General features: G+C 40.9%; 1 protein-coding gene across 1 annotated transcript in view; it reads left to right on the top strand.

Annotated features, from left to right (window-relative positions):
• The window catches only part of WNT16 (wingless-type MMTV integration site family, member 16), an 8,611-nt gene that overhangs the window by 1,622 nt on the left and 1,137 nt on the right, over positions 1-5,852 (top strand). The gene's annotated exons all lie outside the window — the stretch shown is intronic.

The raw sequence follows: 5,852 nt of genomic DNA, 5'->3' as shown, positions 1-5,852 counted from the left end.
TTATCACATTTGTAGAGAGAAATAGGCTGCGTGGAGACCTCATAGCAGCCTTCCAATGTCCGAAGGGGACCTACAGGGTTGCTGAAGAGGGGCTCTTCATCAGGGACTGTAGTGATAGGACAAGGGGTAATGGATTCAAGCTTAAACAAGGGAAGTTCAGGTTAGATATAAGGAAGAAGTTCTTCACAGTGAGGGTGATGAGGCACTGGAATGGGTTGCCCAAGGAAGTTGTGAATGCTCCAACCCTGTTGGTGTTCAAGGCCAGGTTGGACAGAGCCTTGGGCAACATGGTCTAGTGTGAGGCGTCCCTGCCCATGGCAGGGGGGTTGGAACTAGATGATCACAGAATCATAGAATATTAAGATCTTAAGGTCCTTTCCAACCCTAACTATTCTATGATGCTATGATTCTATAGTTAAGGGAAGAGATAATAATCTCCATAAAATTATGTCTCAGTTTCATTAGTTTTAATATACAGTACAGGTATGCATTTTTATTTTAATGCTCTTTTTGCTATCAGACAGTATAATTTTCTCGGATTAGGGTGACAGTGGAATTGTAGGGAAGAAGACTGCAAGACTCCAGAGGAACTTCAAAGAGAAAGACAGATAAGATTCCTGTGTTTAGGTGGCAGCTGCACAGGCCTTCTCCTTGATACCCTTTTCTCTCGTCTGCCTTCGGCTTTATGTTAGCAGCTGCACTAGTTTGCTGTTCTCTTGCCTTCAGTGACAGTGTTTATTTACAGTCTTCCCATACCATCCTTGTGCTCATCACTCACTGCTGCCGGTGTGACAGAACAACTGTCTGGAGTCTTGCACTGTGAGCCGTACCAAGGAACCGTTCAGCTTTAAAACACACACACAAAGTGCCCAGAAGAGAAACTTTTATTTTAGCATTACTTTGTTTAAAGTTGGATCAATTCCCTGATCTCATCCATAGTGGTCACACAGACAGTTAGGTCACCTGTGTCATGGGGACATGACAGACTGGCAAAGGGCAAGAGTGCATTCAGCCAGATACCACATATTTCCACACAGTGAGCCAGTCACAAGGTGTTGGAGGATGCGGCTAAGTGAGCCTTCGTTCTCCAGGTATAGTATTTTTGTCAGGATCCAAGTTATCTTATATGTCAGTTACATGCATGAAAATACAATAGATTCTGAGTCCACATCTATAATGTCGTATAACTGCAATATCTTGTATTACTATTGGTGTTGAGTGGTACCTCTTACTATACATAACTTCATGAAACCATAGTTTTAGACTAGGCTGTCAGTCTCTGGGAATGTGATGGAATCTGGCCCAACAGGATCCCTTGGGTCATTAGGCCCTTTCAGAGTTTCAAGCTCTTCATGATGTTGAGCTCTCCAGCATGGCTCTCAGAGTACACTCTCACAGGCATAGTTGGTGCACACAATACATACGCTCATTCCTTTTGCAAGATACCATGTGAAAAAAAAAAACCCAACATCTTCTGCAAGCCGGAAAGGCCAGAAGACCTTTATTTCACTGATTTTGCATCAATGGTGTATTTGTTGTTCGTTATCTTGGAAGAAAATATGCAGAGTATTTAGTCAGCTTCTGTGCATAAATATTTTGTAACTTAATGGCAAACTGTAGGGTAAAACAAATATTTTTGACTGCTGTCCAGAATGAAAGAGAATGCTTATTGTTGGTACGTGGGATTTCTAACAGCAATACAGCCAAAGTAAGTTTAGCAGAACTCTTCCGTAGTTTCAAAATCCTTAACTAGGAGATGTTGGAAAATGTTGACCTTCATGTTTTGGGGCTTACAAGAAGGATATTTTGCAATATATTTTGGTACGTTATGACCTTTTGTAATAAATACTATCATGTTCCTGGGTCTGTGTCTTGCAAGAGCAGTCTTCTACGGAAAACACTTCCATGTTTGTTTGGAGTTACTAAGGGAACTGGTATGTGCAGAATTCTCTTGTTCCTTTCCCATTTCCATACAAAATGCTATTTTACGTTTCTACATCTCTTAGTTAAATCCAAGACATATCAATTTTAAAACAGTAAGGATCATTTGACTGAGTTGTCCACTGTTTAGGATGCTAACCTGAACCTCAGAAGACCCAGATTTCAGTTGTTATGGTTATAAATGTTTATCATGTTTTAGTGCTGCAATGTTCAGTGTACTTAGATGTGCATATGTGAGTTGGGCAACTCTGCTCCCTATATAAAGGGATAAAGAGGAGTCAGGCACTGTGGTTTGACTATTCTTGTATTAGTATTTTTTTACTGATGGAAGAATTCTGCTTAGTTTTCCAGTTGTGGAAATCTATTTGATCTGCAGGATTTGTGTTCTCACACTGGTGTAGCTTGGCTCATCAGAGAGTTTAGTTTTGCTGATACTTGTGGGTTGGTAACAGACCCACCAGCAGCCTGCAACTGTTCTTAAGTGCCGTACCTCCAGCAGGACATGTGCTTGTCTTCATTAATGGTCCTACTGGTTCTACCAGTGACTTAAATTAGGCTGTTTGATTACAGGCATCAGCTCCCACTGCAAAACAAGTACTAGCAGCCCCTGTCTCACAGCTGAGTACACTGCCTGCAAACAGAGAGGTGAGTTTGGAGATCCTAAGCATTAATTGGCATTAAGGGGTATACAAACTGTAATCCCAGTGACTCTCCTTCACTGCAGACCAATCTCAGTTCCACACTGTTCGTTCCTCACAAGCAGTCACTTGGTTTCATGATCTGCCTAAGAAAACCAAAAACCTGTCCCATCTTGCGCAGAAGGACACATCTATCCACCGTGTGCTCCTCTGAAGTTCTCCATGAAATTTTGTTCCTTAGGGAGAATCCTCTCACAACTTCATGAACAACTGAAAAGATTTACTGTGTAAATCTAAAAGTGTGAAGCTGAGCACTGGTTGTGGAGTCAGTCTGGAAGTCACACTCCCAGTAATTCTGTGCGTCCCGGTAACTGCGCATCCCTGTAATTGTGTGCTGCTGTGTGCACACAGGTGTGTGTTCAGCCACGTCCCACCAGAAAGCTGCCTTGGCTCTACAGGCACCATCTTAGGTTTACTTGCAAGAAAATATCAAGAGAAGATTCCTAGCACCTGAATTTTGCTAGATGTTAAACTATGGGAGTTTGTTCATTAAAGTTTGCATGGCAGCCTGAGATCCAGTGGCATGTTTTGTCATCAGCCAAAGCAAGATGTCAGCTCCCTGTGCTGGCAGTAGGGACAACCCAAAATACATTGGAGTCCAACCAGAAATCTTGCCCATCCTAGCAGCTGGAAAGCAATAGCCCGGGGTCATGCACAATTGTGATGGCACCATTAATCATTCTGAAACAGAATGCATCAAAGCATTCATCTGGTCACCCATACGCTGCTAATATATGCTGCATTTTTAATGATGTATTTTGGTATCAACCTGAGACTCCAACATCAGTTTATGCTCCTGTTTAGAAACTGCTGGACTACTTGACCACATGGAAGTAACTCACCCTTAGCACCTAGGAGACATGTCCATTGCTTTCCAGACAATTTCTGGATCCTTCTGCCTCATCCATATTTTACTATGCCTGATTCTATCAGACTTGGAATTACACTTCTTTCCTCAAACCAAACCGTATGTTTTCCCCCTGTTGTTTCTTCCCTAGTTAGTACCCTGTAATACTGCAATGAAATCAAGGATTGCAACTGTAACATTATAAATCTTATAGCACAGTGTGATTTCAGACTACTCAGATATTCTAGTTAGTTGCTTTGATATATATAATTGTTAGAAATTGTAAAATAGTATTAAATCCCTTCTGTTTGTAGATTGTGTGTAAAATTTATCTTTTGATATGATGTTTCTCTTTTCCTTGACATTTTATTAGATTATTTGTGTTCTAACAAAGACTTTCTGTCCTTGGATCTCAAATTCTTGTCTTCCTCAATCACTGTCATGTCTTAATGATGTATATACTGACTACCCAGCAATTTCCGTATTGATAGATTTTTGAGATACAAGCAGGAGGTCAAGTCTGACTATTAAACAGAAACTAGCCTGGGAAGGAGAGAAGATAGGTATCTACAAAAATTACAGCCAGTTGATTTGCCACTGAAAGAATCTGTGTGTGCTCTGAGGTGATGATCTGCTTTTTGCAATGTTCTTATGTTTCTTCCAGGGTAGAGGAAAATCTCCAACCCCAAAAGCAATCCACAACATCTGGAAATTTTTCCTGTACTGGTGTATCTCTTCAGCTGGTTGAGTTTGCAAAGGCTAATGGCTGTTCTAGGTTCTTTGTTGCTAATGGTTCTTTGAATGCCTTGTTTGGCTTCTGTAGTAACCTCTACCAACAAGTAGGTCCTGTTCATTCACCAAAGATGTGACTTTGGTCATGTGCATTTTAAATAATATTTGTAGAGTTACATGGAAATACCAGCTTGATCTTGTGTCAATGTATCTTTGGGGCAGAACATGTCAGGAGGCTTTGACCGCTGAAGTCAATGGATTTAACCACATTGGACTCATCTCAAACTTCAGAGACCACATTCCCCATGATGAAAAGTGCCAGTTTAACACACAGGGTAGACACTACTCATTTTTTCTGCTCCATGCCCTGACTATCTCTGAAACTTGTGCATTTGTGTTGCCTCAGCTACAAATAAGCAGTCTGGGGCTTGAGTTTATTTCTGGTACTGTATAAGGTCAGTAGGACTTTGCAGGATTTCAGGGCTCTGATCTCACTGCAGAATCAAGGCTTAGGAACAGGCACAAATGAAACTACTGTCTCAGGGGAAAACAGGAGGGTGTTAGGTAGATTTGTCTTCTGTTTTTTTCCTTCCCTAGGACAGTTTGACAAAGACATGGATTGATCTCAGTTAATATTTTCAGGGACTGTGGGGTAAGTGAAGGTTTAGGGTTTAATAAACATCATGAAGTTGTGGGGGGTGGTGTCTTCCCCATTTTTGGGGAAATAGTTGTTCCTCCACAGAGGAATAATTTGAATCTGTATTGGCCTTGCTGCATGAGGAGTTTCAAGAGAAAATTACTATGAGTTAATTTAAAATTCACACTTTCTGTTATATTTCCAAATTGCCTTAATTGTGGAGATTAAATACGGGACGGGGGGGCAAATGTCAGTAAAATGAAAGATGGTAACATGGGCTTTCCACATCATTAACCAACAGCCCATACGAGTCTATAGGGTGGCTCCAGAGAATATGTCAATGGAAAGGTAAAACAAAGCAACAATTACGATACCTCATTCTTTTGCTGTATCTGTGAATGCAACAATTTTTCTGTGCGCTTTCCCAAACTTTCATGTGAGATGTGTCACAAGCCTAATTGTATAATGTTATACTATGACTATTAGATATTCCAGAAGGAAGTATTATACTGGTTGTCTGCTGACTGTTTGAGTTGTAGTCCCAGATAAAGAAAGTTACTGCTTGTTTACAGGTTCCAGTTCTTTGAGGCTGGGCCTCCTATAAACTGAGCCAAAATTCTTGTGTGTTGCAACAGCTTAATGCAGGCTGCAGATTCCCAGTTACTACTGTTCAGCCCAGTGCTTACTTCTGCTTGGGCATAGAAAAATAGCCCATATAAGGGTATTTTGATGTTGGTAATAACTGTGGAAATCTTGCTAAAATACTGGAATTTATGAAAGTAGTATGAATGGAACTATCAAATGATGTTCAAAAGAGCCATCGTGCAAATGGAAACACTAGAAACCCATGTCACTACTAGCATGCCTAAACTACAAGAACAGGACTTCATCCTGTAAGTGAGAAGCATCTGAGATTTACTCTAGAATACCGAGTTCAAGACACCTCTGGTGCACTGAAGTGGCTTTTTTGATAGGCTTGCCATGAAGCTCAGAGATG

Source organism: Nestor notabilis, unplaced genomic scaffold (genome assembly GCF_000696875.1).
Source record: "Nestor notabilis isolate BGI_N333 unplaced genomic scaffold, ASM69687v1 scaffold34730, whole genome shotgun sequence".
NCBI lineage: Eukaryota > Metazoa > Chordata > Aves > Psittaciformes > Psittacidae > Nestor > Nestor notabilis.
Note: the sequence above shows the minus strand (reverse complement) of the source record. Positions and strands in the feature narration are given on the sequence as shown.